The sequence below is a fragment of the Protopterus annectens genome, chromosome 3.part0 (genome assembly GCF_019279795.1).
Source record: "Protopterus annectens isolate FY-2018-M chromosome 3.part0, PAN1.0, whole genome shotgun sequence".
Classification (NCBI taxonomy): Eukaryota; Metazoa; Chordata; order Ceratodontiformes; family Protopteridae; genus Protopterus; species Protopterus annectens.
Window position 1 is genome coordinate 231879113 of NC_056731.1, and position 22484 is coordinate 231901596.

Genomic DNA, 22484 nt, shown 5'->3' on the forward strand with positions numbered 1-22484 from the left:
TAGAACATATGTGGGTAGTAATAGTCAACACAATCCAGGATTAGTTATAACAGCATGCATACATATTCCCATTAGCCCAAAACATCAGATTTGGAACAGTTGCATAACAAACAGAACACATGCATATATGGAACCACATTGGCCATTACAATGGCATGCAGGTTACATTGTTAGTAACAAGCCACCAATGGTAGTGTTTCAACATGGAACATGAATAGAAACACATTTCAATATTTGTTGCACAATAGGATATATGTCTCAACAGTAGGTTTGTCATATCCAGTAATGACTCTACTATAGTACCTGATGCAACCACCAAACTCTTAGGGGTAACTATTGACCGTAACCTCAATTTTGACTCTCACATTAACCTAACCATCAAATCAGTAAATAGAAAACTTGATTTCCTCTACAGGATCAAACCTTTCCTTACTCCTCTGGCTAGAACTACCATCCCCCGCACCCATCTTATCTCCACACTCCCATATGTCTCCCCTATTTACACTAATCTATCCAAAAATAACCTCACCAAACTGGCAACCTCCTACCACAACATTGCCAGATTTGCCACTGGCTCCCCATGTAGAACCCACCACTGTTTAAATCTTAAACAGCTAGGTTGGCTTGAATTGCAAAATCAACTCCTCCTTCAACAGCTAACTATCACCCACAAGATCTTGCATCATCCCAGTAATATCCCAATACTCCATAACCTTATTACTCCTTACAAAAATCTTTCTACACTACGCTCAGCTAACAAATTGCTAGTAACCATCCATAAATCCAACAATAAGTCTGAGGACTGTCTTTTTACTAACACAGTGGGAAAAACTTGGTACAAGCTTCCCTGTGATCTTTCATCTCTGTCTTCCACACCTCTTTTCAAGAAACAACTAAAAACTTTCCTTAGAACTCTATGGCTTTGTCCATGCTCTGACCCAGATTAATCCACTCTCTTCTTGCCTTTTTCACTATCCCTGTCTTATTAGCCCTCCATGGTCACTGAATGATGTCTCACTGTTTCAACTAAACCTGAGCGTATACCTTTTTAAAAACCTTACTTTATGTGTTTAACTTGCCATCATCTATCCTCTGCTCATTCTTACTAGTAGAATCTGCAAGCTGTCTAAAAACTAGTTAACTGTTTCAACTCTAGCTTATCTCACAGTGCTTTCTTTACTCTAGCTTCTGTCTTTTTACTTAACTTTAGGCTCTCAACTGGTTGTGCTATTTTTTTATTTATTTATTTTTCTCTCATCTCTTGATTTGCTCTTTATCCCTTCCTCTCATATATTCAATTGTTAACATATCCTATGATCCCTAATTGTTTAGATTTTTTAGGCTCATGTTGCTGAGTGTTTTTTTAGCTATTCTCATGGATATCACTGTTAATTTGTTGATTATTATCCTACTGTATGTTTTGTTTAATGGAGCTTATCTCCCCGGGCATCTGCTGAAAATGGACATGTATCCTGTTTGACTAGCCCGGTCAACAAATGTAAAATAAAATAAATAATAAATAAATGTCTCAACAGTAGGTTTGGTGTAAACATACACATTGATGTGTGTGCTCAGATTATTTTTGCAGATATGGTGGGGGGGGGATGTCAATTAACAACTATTATATCCTTGCAGTATGAGGTCCTAAGACCTTTTTTCCTGTTTATGTCTTCCAGGTACCATGTCAAGAGAGTGACTCCCTGCATTTACTATACAGGAGAATGACATACTCATCAAATTTATTGTGCATCACCATGGAACCCTCTTTGGGTGTACAGCCCATGATCTGAAGGAGAGGACTGCCCTGTGGAACGAGTTCATCCACAAGGTAAACGATGTTGGCCTGCATAACCGCAGTTATGAACAGGTGCGACATCATTGCACTGACCTCATCCACCATGCCCATCAGCATGCTGCTGCAGTTAGGAGGGACCAGCTAGCCACAGGTGAGGATCATGCCATCCAGCGCACAGTGACACATTTTGAGGAGCTCCTCACCAGCCTTGGGGCACCCGCCTGCCAGCCAAGTCAAGAACCTGAAGATAGCATTGTGAAGGTGGGTGCTACCCACACAACGGATGAGGATCATGCAGATAAGACCCCAGGGCACATTAGTAGACCACTGTTGCTTATCCATCTTCATCTGTAAAGTATCTTCATGCATATGTCAGATAACATAGTCTGTCACTGCAGTGTAGTAATGAACAGATGTGCATAATCTGTAGTATTGTGGGTTTGTACTGTTGATGTACTGAAATGCTGCTCCCACCCTGTACCAATGCCACATGTGTGGCTACTGACATCACATCTCTCACACAACTATGTAGGTCCCTCTGATATACCTCTGGGGCAGCAGCCAGTAGTTGGTGAGTATGGAGGTCTTTTTCAGGTTTGCCAATATACTGGCGATGTTATGGCCATGGTATTTGCCATGCACACATTTACCATACCTACCCATAATGCATGCTGTACATGTTCACTTATTGTTGCTGTTAACTGCATTGCATCACAGTGGTCACCATTGTGGCATATCTGAAGGGTATGTAAGTGTCCTGCAGTATAACTAATAGCCAGTCAGTGCAAGATGTGTGGACAGAGATAAACATAATGGTGGGGCAAATGACCTATAATAGGGACATGTCTGAAACATTACCCTTATACAGTGGCTACAACAGTGTATATACCAGTATTACAATGGCAACTGTTGGAGATCTACACAACGGCATATTACAATACCACATTCCACAGCTTTTACAACCTGTAATATGATACTAACATGAGCAATTAATGTGTAATATGGAATCCTATGTTAGGACAACAAATATGGGGAATACATACCTTAACAAACACTGGAAGCATATGTTTGCACACACTCCAAACAACATATTGTGGAAGCAGCTTTTGAGGTACTGCAGCATTCACTCATCTAGAGTACGCACCTTCCATCAAGTATGAGTCCTAAATGTCACACCAAGTAATGGTCTGCTGTCCAAGATGTATGACCATGACATTTGCCCACTCACCTGCAACAGAGGCAACTGTGGCTTGCACACATCTTACAAACCATGGAATGGATCCTATATCCAAATGGTAGCACTCAGGAGTGGGAGACATAGCCTTACCTCGCTATTGCATATACCATGGCAAACAGTGCAGACAAGCATGGATGTGATGATGAAGTATGGGACGCCATTAATGTAGAAAATAAACAGATGCCCATCCAAGACAGATGATAACACATGTTGCAAAGTGGTCATGGAGGCTACCCAGAAACATGCAGCAACACGGAGGGGCTTGCAGAATGTATAGCAAGTACTGTCTGTGCAGTATCTGTGTCGACAATTACCTGGACTCTGCATAAGTGTGGCCTATGGAAGAGTTGGAAGAGTTGTTCCACAGGAGACATCATCTAGGGATCTCTTCAGGTAGCATATGCATAACATCAAGTCTCCCAAAGGCATGTGTTGCAATGTGTAATGGTGTACCGAGACCAAGGCTAAAACTTACAGACAGTATTAATAAAGATACATGTGCTGCACAAGCAACACCTCACTCCACCTCAGGCCCACCATCCCCATCTGTACCTTGCTGGTATCAGTACACACCTTTAGGTTTGCTGTTCATTAGCAGGAACTAGGCTGGTAGACATGGTGTTCTGAATTTGAGACACTGCAAAATGGCACTCATGTGTGGCCCGTACCCATAATTGTCAAGCATCTGCAAAAAGGCTGAGGATGGATAGGAGTGTCATCCTGAAACACAACAGTGAACTGAAGCAAAGCTCGCTAAGAATGGCTGTTTCTGAACTTGGTCAAGGTCATGCATTGTGCCAGACATAACCCTGACTCCACAGCAATAGTGAAGGCACTGTGTGACCTCCAAGGGCTGTGCACATGAGCTGACCTTTGAATCTGGCAGAGTTGGAGGACATTTGTAGGGTGGAGTGACCAAATAATGGCAAGTGAAGATGGATCGTGCTAGTATACCCCTTCCAGGAATAGTGACTGCTGTAGTTCACTTAACAGGTGCTGCAACAAACCATCATGTTAAGGGTGTGCACACTTATGCAACCCACATATTGTATGCATCCTAATCAACATCTGTACAACTAACACATTTGTTTGATACTGCATTTGATTGCACAGGTCATATGTCACATATCAGGTGTGTGTAATGTCAACATATGCAGTACTGTGGCCCCATGGCATATCAGGGAAGAGGGTGGCATGTCAATAAGGGTGTGTACACTCTTCATAGCTACAATAAGCTTTGAAGATTGTCAGTATAATTGGATTTTATTTCTCATACATGCACTGCTGATGATGAGATCTGAATATCGGATGTCAGGCATTCACTATTGACATCTGTCCTCATATCAACCCATGTATGTGTCAGACAAACATGTAGGGGCTGTTAGCAACAGAGCAAATATAACTGCCACGCATATACACATTTATCAATGGTGTGTACACTTGTGAGGTATGGTGCACAGTACATGGCAGGGTGCTGAACAGGTGCATAGCAATACTGTGTACATGGGTTCAGTATGTTGTAGGGGAAGGGGCATCACCTACTAACACAACTCATGCATCACAAAGATGTATAATTGTAGAAACACAAACACAGGAATAAGCTGAGCGCTTTCATCTGTGTAAAGAGACTTCATCAGAACACAGTGTGTTGCACCACTGGCAATATATAATAAAAAACCCGCCAAAATTCCTTAACAAGAATGTTAATTGATCAATTAACAAAATTAATATCCAATTGGAATTAATATCTAATAAAAATAACCACAGTATCCCTTTAAACCTAAGACACGATCACCTTAGTGAACTTTCATGAAAGACATTTCAAAAATTACTACAATTACATGGGAAAAAACAGTAAAAATAACAATATGTCATACAACTTCAAAAATACTGAAATAAATTATAATATTAATATAATGTTAAAAAGGATGTAAATGTGACATATGCTACATTTCATCCGATAAAACAATACTTTCAAAAATTCAAAAATAAGAAATAAAAAATGAAAAAGAAGCCTTAAATACATAATTCAAGTTCTAATAAGAGGCTTAGTGGGTATAACCTCATTTAACCCTGGTGGACAAGCTGCGTTTAACTTGATCTGCCATTTAATCTCTCTTTCTCCTACAATGGCCTTGATATTACCACCTCTAGGGCTAGGTGCAACTATTTCCAAAATTGCAAATTTAAAACTACTACAATTTGAACTATTAATTAAATGACGATAAAGTGCATTATTTACATCCTGTTTCCGAATACAATATACATGATCGTAGATTCTGTTCCTCAATCTACGATCCGTCTTGCCCACATAAAAACATGGGCAAGAACAACATAATGCCAAATATATCAAATGTTTGGATTGACAGTTGCCAGAACAAAACTTAATCTTGCTTCTAATGTTGTTTTTCAAGACAATGGTCTCCCCCTCAATAATATGATGACACTGAGGACAATGACCACATTTCCTAGTTCCTATAGTGTGTGACAACACACTAGAACATTTATTTTTAGATTTCCACTCAATAATCCTCTTGATATTTGTGCCAGTTTTATACACATACTTCGGTCTGTCACTTATCCTGTCTTTAATACCCTCGTCACTGGTGATGATGTTCCAATTGGCATTTATTATCTTTTTAACATCATTCACATGTTGACTATATTTTAATATACAGGCCTTAGAAAATGGTTCATCCATACAATTATTTCTGTTGGCATGTAAGATACTCGTTCCACTGGATGACATTAACCCTTTGCCTAATAGGGGGGATATTTTTTACCCCATTCGTTTGTGACATACTGTACTACATCACTCATCAATACCTCTGGGTAACCTTTATCTAAAAATAGCTGGCCAATGAATTCCAGTTCTAGTACCATATTTTCCTTAACTGAGGTCATCCTGGCCACTCTGATGCACTGACCTTTGACAATGCTCCATTTTTGGGAATAAGGATGCACACTGTCAAAATGTAAATATCCATTACTAAAGGTCTCTTTTCTATGTATTCGAGATTGAAAGGAACTACCATCATTGTAGATATAAGTGTCAAGGTAATTGATCCCCACCCTATTATGTTGATAGGTGAACTGCAAATATGAGGTACTGCTGTTAATGTAATCAATAAACTCCTTAAGTTGTTCCTCATCCCCCTTCCACAAAATGAACAAATCATCCAAGTAACGCACATAACATGTCAGATGTTCCTTCCAAGCTGAGTGTAATATGAATTCCTCTTCCCAATCCAACAGTACCATATTGGTAGATGGGGCACAAGCTGCCCCATAGCTCATAGAAATTTGCTTGTAATACTCTCCTTTGAAATAGATAAAGTTGTTGTCAATTACAATATCTAAAAATTCAGAGAGTAAATTTATTTTATCAAAATTTAAACCACTATGTTTTCTTAGACTGTTGGCAAATCTATCTGCACCATCTCCCTTAGGTATACATGAAAATAGATCTTTAATATCTATGGTAACAAATATCATGTTGGAATACCAAATATCCTGGGTAAAAAGGTCCAGAAATTCCCATGAGTCCTTTATAATGTGTTTGACAGTACTGTACATGTGCTTGAGCCAGCAGTCAATGACCTTTCCAAATGGGAATGCCTTGCTTTGGCTCCCAGAGATAATAGGTCTAAATGGGGGATCTAAGAGATTCTTATGGACCTTGGGAATCCCTGTAATGGTGGCTAAGACTGGAAATTCCACTTTCAAAAACTTGTACAATTCTTCACTAATCCTATCATCCAGTAAGAACTCCTCAAGGAACAAATCTATTCTACGATGTGCTATATTAATTTGGTTGAGCGAAGAAACCTCATATTGAACAGAGTTGTTTAGTAGGTCAAAAATCTTGGTGATGTAAATATCATGATCATATAGTACAATACCACCCACTTTGTCAGCTGACATAACTCTAATATTTTGTTCACACAAAGAATCAAGGACAACATCAATTTCGCTGTTGAAAGAATTGACATTGTTCCTGTATTTGTGTTTGTTGTATAATGTATATAATTGTTTATTGACAACATTTTCAAAACAGATTAAGGTTTTATGCAAAGGGGGGGTAAAGGTACTTCTCTTCCTCAACCTGTCTGAAAAATTGGAAAGAAGTTTCCTATCATGAAAAAATACTCCAAGGTTGATCTTCCTAAGAAATAATTTCACCTCAACTAAAGTGTCAAGTAAATCAAAGGAATTCCTTGGAATATATTTCATACCCTTTGAAAAAACAGTGAAATGCTCATTGTTAACCGGATAGGAGGTGTAGTTATAAATCTTAAATATCCCCCCCTATTAGGCAAAGGGTTAATGTCATCCAGTGGAACAAGTATCTTACATGCTAACAGAAATAATTGTATGGATGAACCATTTTCTAAGGCCTGTATATTAAAATATGGTCAACATGTGAATGATGTTAAAAAGATAATAAATGCCAATTGGAACATCATCACCAGTGACGAGGGTATTAAAGACAGGATAAGTGACAGACCAAAGTATGTTTATAAAACTGGCACAAATATCAAGAGGATTATTGAGTGGAAATCTAAAAATAAATGTTCTAGTGTGTTGTCACACACTATAGGAACTAGGAAATGTGGTCATAGTCCTCAGTGTAGTCATATTTTTGAGGGGGAGACCATTGTCTTGAAAAACAACATTAGAAGCAAGATTAAGTTTTGTTCTGGCAACTGTCAATCCCAACATTTGATATATTTTGGCATTATGTTGTTCTTGCCCATGTTTTTATGTGGGCAAGACGGATCGTAGATTGAGGAACAGAATCTACGATCATGTATATTGTATTCGGAAACAGGATGTAAATAATGCACTTTATCGTCATTTAATTAATAGTTCAAATTGTAGTAGTTTTAAATTTGCAATTTTGGAAATAGTTGCACCTAGCCTTAGAGGTGGTAATATCAAGGCCATTGTAGGAGAAAGAGAGATTAAATGGCAGATCAAGCTAAAAGCAGCTTGTCCACCAGGGTTAAATGAGGTTATACCCACTAAGCCTCTTATTAGAACTTGAATTATGTATTTAAGGCTTCTTTTTCATTTTTTTTTCTTATTTTTGAATTTTTGAAAGTATTGTTTTATCAGATGAAATGTAGCATATGTCACATTTACATCCATTTTAACATTATATTAATATTATAATTTATTTCAGTATTTTTGAAGTTGTATGACATATTGTTATTTTTACTGTTTTTTCCCATGTAATTGTAGTAATTTTTGAAATGTCTTTCATGAAAGTTCACTAAGGTGATCGTGTCTTAGGTTTAAAGGGATACTGTGGTTATTTTTATTAGATATTAATTCCAATTGGATATTAATTTTGTTAATTGATCAATTAACATTCTTGTTAAGGAATTTTGGCAGGTTTTTTATTATATATTGTCAGTGGTGCAACACACTGTGTTCTGATGAAGTCTCTTTACACAGATGAAAGCGCTCAACTTATTCCTGTGTTTGTGTTTCTACAATAAATCAGTGATATTACAGAATTTGGATCGTGGTTTTGTCCTTGGACGTATTTTTGTGTTCAACCTTGTTACAGTAGTCGGACTCCAGGGACTCAGATTACTAAAGATGTATAATGTTAGTAACAGGGATTGAGTATAGTTGCAGTGCTTGCTGTTGTGTGCCATATATCATGCATGTTGACAGTTGGGTAATGAGAGGTCTGTATAATATCTTTGTGCCACCTCACCTGTAAGTGTGTGTGTGTGTGTGTGTGTGTGTGTGTGTGTGTGTGTGTGTGTGTGTGTGTGTGTGTGTGTGTGTGTGTGTGTGTGCATATGTAGAGGTAAGCAATGATGTACAGGTCTTAAAGTACATTTTCTGTTTTCCCCTCACAGGTGGAGAGGTGGGTCAGGGTCCCTCTTGAAGGCAAACTGATGTTATTGTCCATATAGACTCGGACAATGATGATAGGTATGGTGTGGCACAGGCAGGGTTGTCAGGGGCTGAAGCTGTGCCATCGGTTGACATCCCACTGTTATCCACCCCATTGCCTATACATACCCCATCACCAGTGGCCATAGATGAGGGACAGTTGGCAGCTGGTGGCATGGGACAGGACAGTGTGGTGAATATGGCAAGTGTGTCAGTACACAGCAGCCATAGCCAGATGACTGGTGAGGTACCACAAAGGTAAATGTACAGGGGTGCTCATAGGATGGCTGCTGGTCATCATGCCCCTAGGAGAAGTGCCACAGCAGGTGTCACCAGACGCATTTTGTGGGCCATCATGGTGGTACAGGTATGTATGGAATGCTATACCAGACAGGGTCTGAGCTCCAGAGGGCTACTCATTCTGCTGTTATTGACAATATCTGTGATCTCAGAGGTGCCCATTGTTATTTTGCAGAGGTCCTGGATAGAGGGTTGGGTGAGATGGTGGGAATCCTAGACCGTGCAATGTCTGTGTTAGAGCATATGGTGGGAGCAAGGCGACAGCCACGTGGACATAGGTCAGCAACACCAACAGGTGGAGGTCTACGTGGACGTGCAACAAGTCAGAGCCGCTCCTGTAGTGGCAGTACCAGCACTGCAAGGGGGGGTGCTTTCCACAACACAACACAGCAGGCCACATGCACATGGCCCTGGCCAGTCCCAACAGGGACCTGGATCCAGCGGACACTTGTCATCATCAGGGAAGAGTACCATATCTGGCCTTGTACCCGGTAGTGTCCATGGAACCCCTGGCAGGCACAGTTTTCGTATCCATAGCCAGAGACAGTGAACTGCACACCCTGCCATGTACGGTCTGCAGTTTTCCAACAAACCCCTGTATAGGGCAGCCACATGGCCGAACTGTGTGCATACATACACACACATACACATCACCAACACAGCTAGGGTACCTCCGTACCTACACACACACCACATCGGCACAGCCCAATTCATAACAAAACTCCCTAACACACACACACACACACACACACACACACACACACACACACACACACACACACACACACACACACATGATGTCAACCAAATGACACAGCCTAGGTCTCTGTCAAACCCACAACCCACACTGTGCATATGATGATAACATGTTTTCAGCAGAAAAATGTAATGCTTATAAGTCAGGATGTGTAGCTGTCCAGCCATGATGCATTATAGCTGTTATTAACACTGACTGATAGTGGTCCCAATAATGTATTCAGTTTCTGTTGTAGGTGTCTATGTGTCAGCAAGATGTTGGTCTGCTGTTGTTTCCTACATGGGGTATGGCACTGTGGTGACACATTGATTGTGTCATAGCCTGGGTACAGCTGAACACAAGTAACAGGTCTGTATAACAGTTACTGCATGTACCACATGGCTGAAAGGTCTGAGAGGTATATACAGATGAGTGCATGGTGGCTGACATCAGCAGCCCTTCTACAGTGGACAATGGTAAGTGTAATGGGTGGCACACAACACATGTTTGTGTATAACATACACCCACAGAGGCTTTGGTATTGATGCAATACAGAGAGAATATTGCACACATGGATGTACTTAATTTTGCAGTGAACCCATTTTAGCCTATGTAATTCCACCAAGACAAAATAAGCAAAACATCACATCAGTAAATAATCAGTCTGCTACTTTAATGTCATTGACGATGGTACTGGCAGAGTATATATCCCCTTCCCCAATGTAGTGCAATCCCAGCATTGGTAAACATAGGTGTGCTGGTCTGGGTGGCACAGCCTACACTTTGGAGGGTGTGGGGTGGTGTAGAGCCACACACAGTGTAAGTGACAACTACTTAACCTGTTAACATAAACTGTACAGTATTACAGCAGACTAAAATGGGGGATACACACAACAATAACCCCAATGATGGTGCCTGTGTCCACAACATTGACAGCCAACTATATATACCAACTCCAGTATATCTGTACAGCTATACAGTGAGGAAGAAGACATTTACACATCTACTACTAGTTTTGATGGAATAAATTTCCATGTCATGATTCCTTTGAAATGTTAGAATTTGCCAGTCAGTTCTCAGAAAGATGACCTCCTGGGACATGTATTTTCTGCAAACTGAAGCAGAACCCTTCACATACACCCACACTTACTTGGCAACACCGAGAGTAGAACCCCTACCTAGGTACCTATTGCTACTAATGTGTTTGGCCTTAATTGCACACACCACACAGCTTTTAGGATAAGGTGTGTCCCAAGCCTCTTGTTAAGTGAAGAAAATCACCAGGCCTTGTACAATATGGTAATGGGTGACATGCTGGGCTTAATGAACAATACATAATATGACATACTGTCATATACACATTGACAAACACATAACAGTTATAGACACATCTGAGAGACCTGGGTTTATCAGTGCCAACTACCTTGTCAGTGAGTCCTTTCTGTTACAGATAATTTGCACACAGCAAATGCATCATTGGTCTGGATAGTGTACTCAGGTACCTGTACGGCTGATGGTGACATTGGTCCTCATACAGTGGACCTTGGGACATGTACTGGGGGTACCATGGTGTAAAGACAGTATACCCAGCACCCACACTCCACATTGGATATTTTACTCACTGAAACCCATGATAATTGTCAAAGGAAAAAACTTTAAAGACCAATACACGTAAAGTTCAGTTAAGGCACTTTAATTTACTTGCAGCAAGGAGACAAAAACATGCAAATACAAGGATTTGTCTAACTACTAACAGGAAGTATGTTCATTCATATACTGTTTTACAAGACATGGCCTTCTAAGCTGACGTAATCAAACACAACTTTAAGCATTGTACTACAGCAGGTGTTACTTCAGATTTTCTGCTGACATGACTAGATTTGTGAGAAACTTTTTAGAAAAACAACCTGGCCTTGATGACCAGTACCTCGCTTACAAGCCTCTATTGTACAGTGTTGCATTTCAAGGTACTCTTCTAATACAGATACAAGCAAACGCTGATTGCAGTTCATATTTTCAAGCAGGCTTTGTCCTAATTATCTGTTACTTCTACAGCTGTGTATGTTCTCATAGCACAGCGGAACTTCTTGTCTGAGTTTCATATAAGCAGTATTGTTCTGTTCATTATTTTCCTAACGCAAGCAGAAATCATCTCCTTCTCAGTAAATTTCCAAAGCACAAGCAAGTTTTAGCTGACAATACAAGGTCAGAAAGCAACTGCAGTTTGTACAGATTTATGCAGTTTGAAATATAATAAATGTGTTAACTCTTTTAGGCTCTGAATGCACTAAGCATATTACTAATACACACATTAATACATATTTTTCTAACATTTCCCCCCTATTAATACTTTTATTCTACTTTTAAAATAAGCATAAACAGTGTGTTTTCTTCTCCTAACCTCTTCCACTCAGGATTTGCAGTTAAGAGAGTCATTCAGTTTAAACTTATAAAAGCATTTTCAATCTTTTAACAGTTCTTCAAACTCAGTACTTTGATATAAGGTTTCAGAAACTGACATGTCTATAAAGTCTTTGATCAGTCTTTTCATGCAGGGGATACCACAACAAACACATACTCCCAACAGGAGCATACCTACACAAATGGCAATGAGGATGTTCATAGGATGGTACCCCACCCCCAAACCATTTCTGCAAAAAGTCCGTCAGTGGGTTTGGGCCTGGTTTGGTCATGGCCGACACTTGCTGAATTACCTCAAGATGATTGTCTATTTCGTGTTTATGGTCAGGAATATACAGACAGCATTCTTCTTGGATTAAAGTGCACGTACCACCTCTCATCGCTAGGGTAAAGTCAAGAGCCATGCGGTTTTGGAGCACTACAGTTCTCATAGCATTCAGTTCATCAGTCACCATTTCGAGAGCAGAAAAAGGTGCTTTGCTCATTACTTCGAGAAGTTTTGACAGTTTTCTCAGCTCCCAAATTGATTTTACTGCTCCATATGCTGGTGATATGCCTGCCCACGATATAATGCTATCACTCAAGTCCATATGTGTCAGCCCTTTGCCTAGGGAATGATGGTCTTTCCAATGTGCATCGACTTGTCCCACAGGATTATCAAGTTTCTTGATGACCTCTCGGACATTTTGAATTTTTCCATGAGGCAAAACTGCAGTGTGTCGTATGGCCGGAACCAGGTAACCCAAAAAACAACTGCCGGACCAATTCTCAGGTAACCATTTGTATGCCTTTCTGCCACACACAAAATAACAGTCCTCTACTTTAGTAGTAACCCTGCTATGAATATACACTCGCCCTGCATGAAACATTTTTCCATCAATTATAGACAACTGTTTATAAAGAACAGAATTATGTTTTACTTCATCAAATGTTTTATGCATCAATCCAAGAAATTAATCATAGTTTGTATTACAATAAAGATCTACTTTGTTTCCTTTAGTATAACATCTATAAGGAACAGTCACATTGCAATTGCTCCAACCCACCTGAACAGTATCATTTTTATAAAAACACACAGTTCCCTTTTGTGGAACAGACAAGTGCAATGCTATTTTATCTTGTGCTGTAATGGTTGAGGTATCATAAATCAAGTTTTCCCAGGTCTCATTGACCCCTAGGGGGAGCGTAGTCATTAATAACCCCCCCATATGCTGTCAGCAAAGCTGTGCAAATCCAGCAATTTGAAACATTGAAAGTCTCAGCATACACATATTTAATTGCCTGGTAAGTGTTAAAGTTTGGATGCCAGTTTATGAGTAACGCTTCACGTTTATTCAGTTCAGTCTGTATGGCTGGGAAAAGGAAAGGCCACAACAAAAAGATTATTGTCACTAGTACAGTTAACAGGATGATTATGCAATACTTCTGAGAAAAGGGTTGTTCTGCATTCCTGTTTCTTCTGGACTCTATCATTTTTACTCTTGGCATGTAACAAGATTTTTGTCCAGTTCAAAGTTTTTAACTAATTTACAGTGCGTCAGGTGGATCCAAGAGGCATGTTCCGCTATCTTGTCTGCAGTGGGTGTTGACAAAAGCGCTTGATATGGGCCTTCCCACTTCGGAGACGTCCAGTTCTTTTTCTTAACCACTTTCACCCAGATCCAAGTTCTGGGGGACACTGCCACTTCTGACGGTCCGGTTCATTCTTTATCTGAAACAGAATTTAACTGCAACAAATGTTTAGAATTTAATAACTTATGCATATACTCTGCTAATGTACCATCAGCTTCCTGGTCTGCGGGCATGAGAGATTTCCACTGAGGTATATGATAAGCCCTTCCAAAGAGCTTTTCAAAAGGAGTCAATCCTTTTGCATTCGGAAGAGTTCTCATGCTCAACAGTGCCAGGGGCAGACAGTACACCCAGTTTCTCTGTGTTTCTATTATTAACTTCCATAACTTACTTTATAAAATCCCATTATGCCTCTCTACTAGCCCTGCACATCGTGGGTGATATGCACAATGTTTTTTTAAAGAAATACCGAAAAATCTACTTAGCTGTTGTATGGTCTGATTCACAAAGTGTGTGCCATTGTCACTGTAGATCCTTTCCGGAATGCCAAATCTAGGGATGATTTCTTTGACCAGGACTTTGGCCACCATTGTAGCATCTGGATTTTTAGTCGGAAAGGCTTCCACCCATCTGGAAAACATATCTACAATGACAAGACAATACTTCTTATTTTCACATTTATTCAACTCAATGAAATCCATACAGATAGTATGAAATGGATACGGTGGTATAGGAAAACTCCCTTGCTTGGGCTTTAACACCCCTTGTACATGATGTTTATTACAAATGTGGCATACCGCACAGAATTTTTTAGAGTAATTTGAGAAGACATATGTCATAAACACTCGGTTCACCAGCTGTACCATCCCCCCTGTTGAGGCATGGCTCTGCCCATGGCTCAACAAAGCTACATATCTAAACAAATTAGATGGCAATATCGGTTTCCTTTCTTTAGAGATGTGCAGCCCCTTTTCAAGAATTGCTCCTTGTTTTACCCATCTTTGTTTTTCAATTTTCGTAGTAAGTGTCTACATTGTTTTTAACATTTCTAAGTCTAAAATCTCAGAGGGTTGTAATTCCTCATTCAAAAGAAATGCTTCTGAAGCTGCCTGCTTTGCAGCTGTATCAGCTCTTGCATTACCTTTTGAAACCCTGTCCTGTTGCTTGTTATGAGCTGTGCATTTACAAATAGCTATTTTCTGAGGTAACTGAATAGATTCTAAAAGATCTAAAATAAACTGTGCATGATTAATCGGTTTGCCAGTAGATGTTATCATTCCTCGATTTTTCCACTGTTGCGCAAAAACATGTACAGTAGAAAAAGCGTTCTGGCTGTCAGTAAAAATGTTTACACATTTACCCTTTGCTAAGGTACATGCCACGTGTCAAGGCAATCAATTCTACTGCCTGTGCAGATAAACTGTGTAGTAAAGATTTTGCTTCTATAATGTCTGTGTCAGAAACTACTGCATATCCCACTAGGTTCTGTCCTGCAGGACCCCTTTTGCATGAGCCGTCCACGTAGTATGTCACCTCGGCATCATCCAAAGGAACATCCATAAGATCTTTTCTAGGTAGTGTCTTTTGCTCAATCACCTGCAGGCAGCTGTGTGGTGTGCCATCTGCAGGGGTTGGGAGCAAGGTAGAAGGGTTCAAAGTCATACATCATTCAATTGTCATGTGAGGTTGGCTCAACAATATAGTCATACAGGAAAGATGCCTAGCAGGGGAAAGATATGCTACCTTTTCTTGTAGTAAAATAATCACAACTGCATGAGACACTCTCAATGTGAGAGGGTGGAACAACACTACTGAGGCCGAAGCCTGTACTGCCATTGCAGCTGCAACTACTGCTTGTACACAGTGAGGTAAAGACTGTGCCACTGGGTCCAGTTGTGATGAATAGTAAGCAATAGGGCATTGCTTGTCCCCATGCTGCTGTGTTAATATTGATGTCATATAACCTTGCTTACAATCTACAGTTTGGAAAAAACGTTTATGATAGTTTGGTAATCCCAAAACTAATGAGGACACTATTAACTGTTTCAGTTTACAGAAAGCAGATTTTGCTTCTGGTGTCCATTGTAACAAATCCTGTGCTGCCATAGGCTTTTTATAAATCAGGTTAGTCAGCGGTGCAGATTCCAAGGCATAGTTTGGAATCCAGCTCCGACAAAAATTAGTCATACCCAGAAAGGACATCATTTCCTTCTTGGTAGTGGGTTTCGGTGCTTGCAAAATCGCTATTTTTCTGTCCTCATCTAATGTTCTACCCTCCTTGGATATTACATATCCTAGGTATTTAACTTGTTTTTTCCAAAACTGCAGTTTATTTTTGTTTATTTTATGTCCTTCAGTGGCTAAAAATTGTAATAGTACTATGGTATCTTGTTTACAATCTTGCTGGGTGGCGGCCGCCACCAGGATATCATCAACATAAAGCAAAATCTGACTACCTCTTGGTGGGGTAAATCCCACCAAGTTGCTTGCCATTTCTTGTGAGAATATTGTAGGACTTTCACAATACTCCTGTGGTAGTCACGTATATGTATACCTTTTCCCCTGAAATGTGAATGCAAACCAATACTGGCTGTCAGGGTGTATTGGTGTCGAAAAGAAAGCATTACTAATATCTACTACAGAAAAATATTTCTGTTGAGGTTTCAAATCATTCAACAGGGTGTGTGGGTCTGGCACCGTAGGTGCCCTTGGTATTACTGCATCATTTACAGCTTGTAAATCTTGGACCATATGCCACTCCCCATTCGCTTTCTTAACAGGAAATAAGGGTGTGTTACATGGTGAATCAGGAGATTCCACCAGCACCCCTTCCTTAAGTAAAGCTGCTATAATAGGTTTGTTTCCTACCTCTGCATCTTTTCTTAAGGGATACTTTCTCTTCTGTGGTCTAAATGCTGACTTTGGCGTAATAGTAACTGGTCCCGCTGTACGAATAAGTCCTACATCTGATTTTCCTGTTGACCAGAGAGTTTCTGGTATATTCTGTAAGGCATTCTCTTCCTCCTTTAATAGGAGTGCCAATCAGCTGTCTTTGCTAGACTGCAAGTGTACAGCTGGGTGAGTATGAGTTAGCCAATTAAACTTCTGCATTTGTATTCCCTGTTCTGATAGTTCTAACTCTGTCTGTTTATCCCATCTCGTGACTTTTTCTCCCAAGTCTACCCATTTCACATTTTTGACCTTGGTTAAGCTAACATGTGGCAATTGATTAGATTTATAAAGTGCAAAGAACTCCTGGGGCAATGAACAGCTGACTACACTGTTCCCTTCTGTGTCCAAGTACAGGTTACATAATATCAATCTGTTTGCATGGTTTCTAAACAATTCTTGCTCATATTCCTTATCAGGTCCTGATGTGTTACAATAATACAGAGTACAGTGCAACAAATATTATCTATCAATGTCAAGGGAGGGGAACTTGCTGACGTAGGTTCATCATCACTTCGGTCACCTCCCCTGGACCAGTCGTAACCAAGTCCTGGCTGTACCAATAAAACATTCCATCCTCCGATTGCACTGCAAAGGTGTCAATTTGTCGCTGTGCTTCCATACCCTGCATAGTTGGAACTACTGCTATACCAAATAGCTGCATAAGGTCTCTGCTCAAGAGGTTTACTGGGCATTCTGCAGAAACAAAAATTTTGCTTTTCTGAGTCAATCCTGAAACAGGATCAGTTATCACAATATTATGGGAGAGGGGCTCCCGATACAGCTGTCCATTAGCTGCTTTCACTAATATGTAATCAGGTGACTCTGAGTTCTCTGGCAGCTTGGAGGGATATATCAGGGTCCATGAGGCCCCTGAGTCACACAAAAATGTGACTTCCCTCCCTTCTACCAGGAGTGTGACTTCTGGTTTTGTGTCTGCTAAATAGAGCTCTAAGCTCAATAAAGCCAAATCCAATATTTCATTTTCTTCACTATCCGTAACTTCCTGCACTTCCTCTATTTATTCTGTCACATTCTCTACTCCCTCTATCACATTCTCATTTGTCCCTTCTCTGCTATCCCCTTCTAGTGATTCCTGACTATCATATAGTCAGTCCTCACCCTCCTTATCTTCCGTGGTTGCCTTCTTATTTTTCTTGCAATCCCTTGCCAAGTGTCCCTTTTTGCTGCATTTAAAGCACTCACCCCTTTTCTTTCGCCCTCCAAAGTCCTCTGATCATTGATCAGATTGTTTGTTTCCCTGGGCATTTCTCTTGCCCTTTTTCCCGGACTGTACTACATAAACTTCTGCTCCGTCTTCTTCAGAAAATACTTGGGCTTTCTTTTTCTTTTTGCTATTAAAATGCCTTTCAGCATGTCTAGCATATTCAAGCAGTGATTGTAATCTGCTTGTACGATGATCTACCATGTGTTTTGTAATAAAACTACTTATTGGTGCAATACTGCCTTTCAAAAATGCATTCTTTAACTGCTGCTCATATGGGGAATCATGTGTCTGGTCTTCAGGAACCTGCATTCCACAGTGGTTATTAAAACATTCTAACAGTCTGGCATAATATCTGTCAACAGTCTCACCTTCTTGTTGGATGCATTGATTAATGCAAATCCAGTCTGCCCTAGGCTTCCATTTCTCAGAGATTCGGTGTGTAAAACCTTTCATCCTGTTGTCTAACTCTGCGCTGCTATGTGGGAGGGGCCTGAATGCAATGTCACGGGGATTCCAGTCGCCACTAATCATGTGCCAATCTGGTCCCACAATTTGTCTGACTACTTTTTCTACCTCTTCTCCATTTAAATTATAACTCAGTCTCATTCCTTGCAAATCTTCTAAGAACTTCAGTGGCTTTCCGGATGTCTTCCAGAGTCCAGGGTCTATACACTAGAATAGTTGGGTCCTGACCTTCTTGCCCTGCCTGAGGATTAGGCACTTCTATAAGTGGGCATATTTCTTCCTCACTCATATATCATGAATTTCTACCCATTTGATATAACTCAATGTCCCCTTTTGAGTTTCCTGCCCGTGTTCGAGACCTGGTCTCAACGGGATCTCTAACAAACGGTTTCGCTTTTGTAATGTCTCCACTTGCAATGACAGCAGGATATCGCAGGGGTGGACTAATTTGTTCACTTGCCTCATATTCTGGTAAGGGAGGCGGAGGGGCTGATGCTATTAATAAGTTATTATCCTCTTTATCTAAAAACATTGCTTTTGAATTATTATTCTTTTGTTCCCTTCGGTTCACTTCCTCAATCCACCTGTGTGCCTGAGGAATTCCTAATTGACGTTGCTTCTTTACCCGACCTTTAGAATCGGTTTTAAGCTGTTTGACAAGTGAGGATTTTTCTAGTTTACCATCAAATTCATATTTATTAACCCATTTTGAGTAATATTTAATATTATCAGCACGCTGTGACTGCGTGTATTTCGCGTGTTCGGTTAACGGCGGATTTTGGGACCTTTTTGTACAATTATTACCCATTTTGTTCTACCCTTTTAATCATTACATAACACCTTAGTTTTACATGGTACCATGGATATTTTTATAGTCTCTTCAGAATGACTGCCTACCTGCTCTGTTTCCCTGAGCTATGACAAGACAGTAATCTTTCTGACCCTGACTTATAAACAAAGTCTCTAACAGACAAATACAAATCTAGTCCCTGATCTAAAACAGAAAAAGAAGGTATATTCACCTTACCTGAGCCTCCGTGATTGATCACCTGGTTCGAGTAAACCCGTCCTTCAGTCACAGATCAGAAAGTGGCTGGCCTTTTTTGTACGACAATTCAGTCGGAGGACTTTTCAAATAAGAAGAACTGATGTGGTTTCTTCCCCATACGGTTTCAAGCCACCTGGCCTGTCTGATCCGAGACGAAGTGAAGGGTTCCGGTCCGAAGGACCAATCTGTCAAAGGAAAAAACTTCAAAGACCAATACACGTAAGGTTCGGTTAAGGCACTTTAACTTACTTGCAGCAAGGAGACAAAAACATGCAAATACAAGGATTTGTCTCACTACTTACAGGAAGTATGTTCATTCTTATACTGTTTTACAAGACATGGCCTTCTAAGCTGACGTAATCAAACACAACTTTAAGCATTGTACTACAGCAGGTGTTACTTCAGATTTTCTGCTGACATGACTAAATTTGTGAGAAACTTTTTAGAAAAACAACCTGGCCTTGATGACCAGTACTTCGCTTACAAGCCTCTATTGTACAGTGTTACATTTCAAGGTACTCTTCTAATACAGATAGAAGCAAATGCTGATTGCAGTTCATATTTTCAAGCAGGCTTTGTCCTAATTATCTCTTACTTCTACAGCTGTGTATGTTCTCATAGCACAGTGGAACGTCTTGTCTGTGTTTCATATAAGCAGTATTGTTCTATTCATTATTTTCCTAACGCAAGCAGAAATCATCTGCTTCTCAGTAAATTTCCAAAGCACAAGCAAGATTTAGCTGACAATACAAGGTCAGAAAGCAACTGCAGTTTATACAGATTTATGCAGTATGAAATAGAATATATGTGTTAACTCTTTTAGGCTCTGAATGCATTAAGCATATTACCAATACACACATTAATACATATTTTTCTAACAATAATACTCTTACATACCAAGAATCACACATTGATCAGGACTGTAATGCAGCCCCTTGTCTATCTCATCAGTGCTACTACAGGGATATGCATTTATTGCGCATGCCACAGGGATAGTAGAGTGCTGGTTTGTCATGGCTCTCCTAATGTCAGTAACATCACTAAGTATTATACTGTATGGCCAGGTGTACTGTGTTTGGAGAATGTGGCCTCACAATGCTGTATCCTACAAATATACACAATTGCACACATACACACACTTGCCAGGACTCAGAGGGTAACCCATGCCTATCTACCCATTTGTACAACAGTGTTATGCTGGTACTGCAAGTTCCAGGTAGCCCATAAGGTGAAGAGTGTAACAAGGTACATTTAATGTCCATTACAGCAGCAGCCATTTCTAATTATGGCAATGGGGGTGTAGTATGTTAGAAGGTCCTCAGGGTATTATCAACTGCAGGTTTACAAACACACAGGCACTGTTATTCTCACAAGTGCACACTGACACATTTGTCAGTACTGGGGTCCATAGATGCAGGTATTCCTAGCTGTGTACCAGGATATTGTCCATGGAGAGATGAGAAGAGTAGGGGATATGGGTACAGTGGTATCATGCCACCTGACATTTGTCATCAGGCCATCTATCAACTGATGCCACATGAGTGATCCTCAGGGTGTCAGTTAAATTCAACATCCAATCATCTGGCTGTCTCTTTCAGAGGGACAGTGAGGTGCTCCAATTGGCATCTATGCAACGTATATTACATGACATGGCCAGTGTCTGGGTTGCAGACCTGTACCCAAGCATATTCCATTGACTGTGGTAGTCTAGTTGAAGTATCCATGGCATGTGGTGCATACAGGGTGGGGTTTCCTAGCTGTGGCATTCATAACACAGCTGGGCAGACATGTCAGTGTCAGTCAAGCATAGACTGCCTGTCAGCAGCCAGAATGGATACCTGACATCTCCACATCTATACAGAGGACAGACAGAAATCAGCTAGCCAACAGGTTATGCATTAGGATTAATGTTTTGACAGATAGACGTCTGACACTGATAGGTATGCCATTACTACATGACCCCAGCCCTCAATGACATGTCCTATACACATAGTAGTCTACAGTTAACATCCACATACAAGATCAATATCCAGTAACACACAGCTCATACACCAAGAACATGATAGTCAATATTCAGAGTTCAGCTTTGCATGCAAGGGTGTATGGTTCCAGTACTACAATCTGCATTCTACTCTTACTTGGGAAAGCACTGCTAACAGTAGTAACATAATGATACAATACATGCAAGTGTGACTGCATATAACCTGGGATACTACCCCTGTATGAAACACATACAAAAGGAAAAGATTGTTGTACTAGCCATATATATATATATATATATATATATATATATATACTCAGGTGCCCCAGACAGTATCTCACACCCCAGGTGTAAGCATTGCTTCAATATAATGCTAAGCAGATTTGCGCACTGGTAATCAAAGCCTACACGGTGTAAGTGGCTTTTCATTTAACTGTACGTTAGCAGTGTTTACCGTCTGGCAAACCCACACAAACCCACTTAAAGCTGCTCAAAATTGCCTTAATCACTCTGTATCCAACAGTCCTTGTTCTGCCTAGCAACAAAATAAACAGCCCTTGCAGGTCTTGAACCCAGGACCCTGTACACTATAGTCACAGCAGTTAATCACTAAGCGTTAACAGCTCTGAAAATGGTTGTTGTTTTTTCCAATATATCTGTCAGTACAACTACTGAATAGTAGTGAACAACAGCTTTGACTTCTACAATTGTGTAGCACTTGTTAGTGATATTAGTGTTGAATCAAGTATGTTGTTATATCTAAATATACACATATCAGATAAATATAGTGTGATACATCTGGGAAGGTATATACAACAGTCATGCTTACACATAAGGAT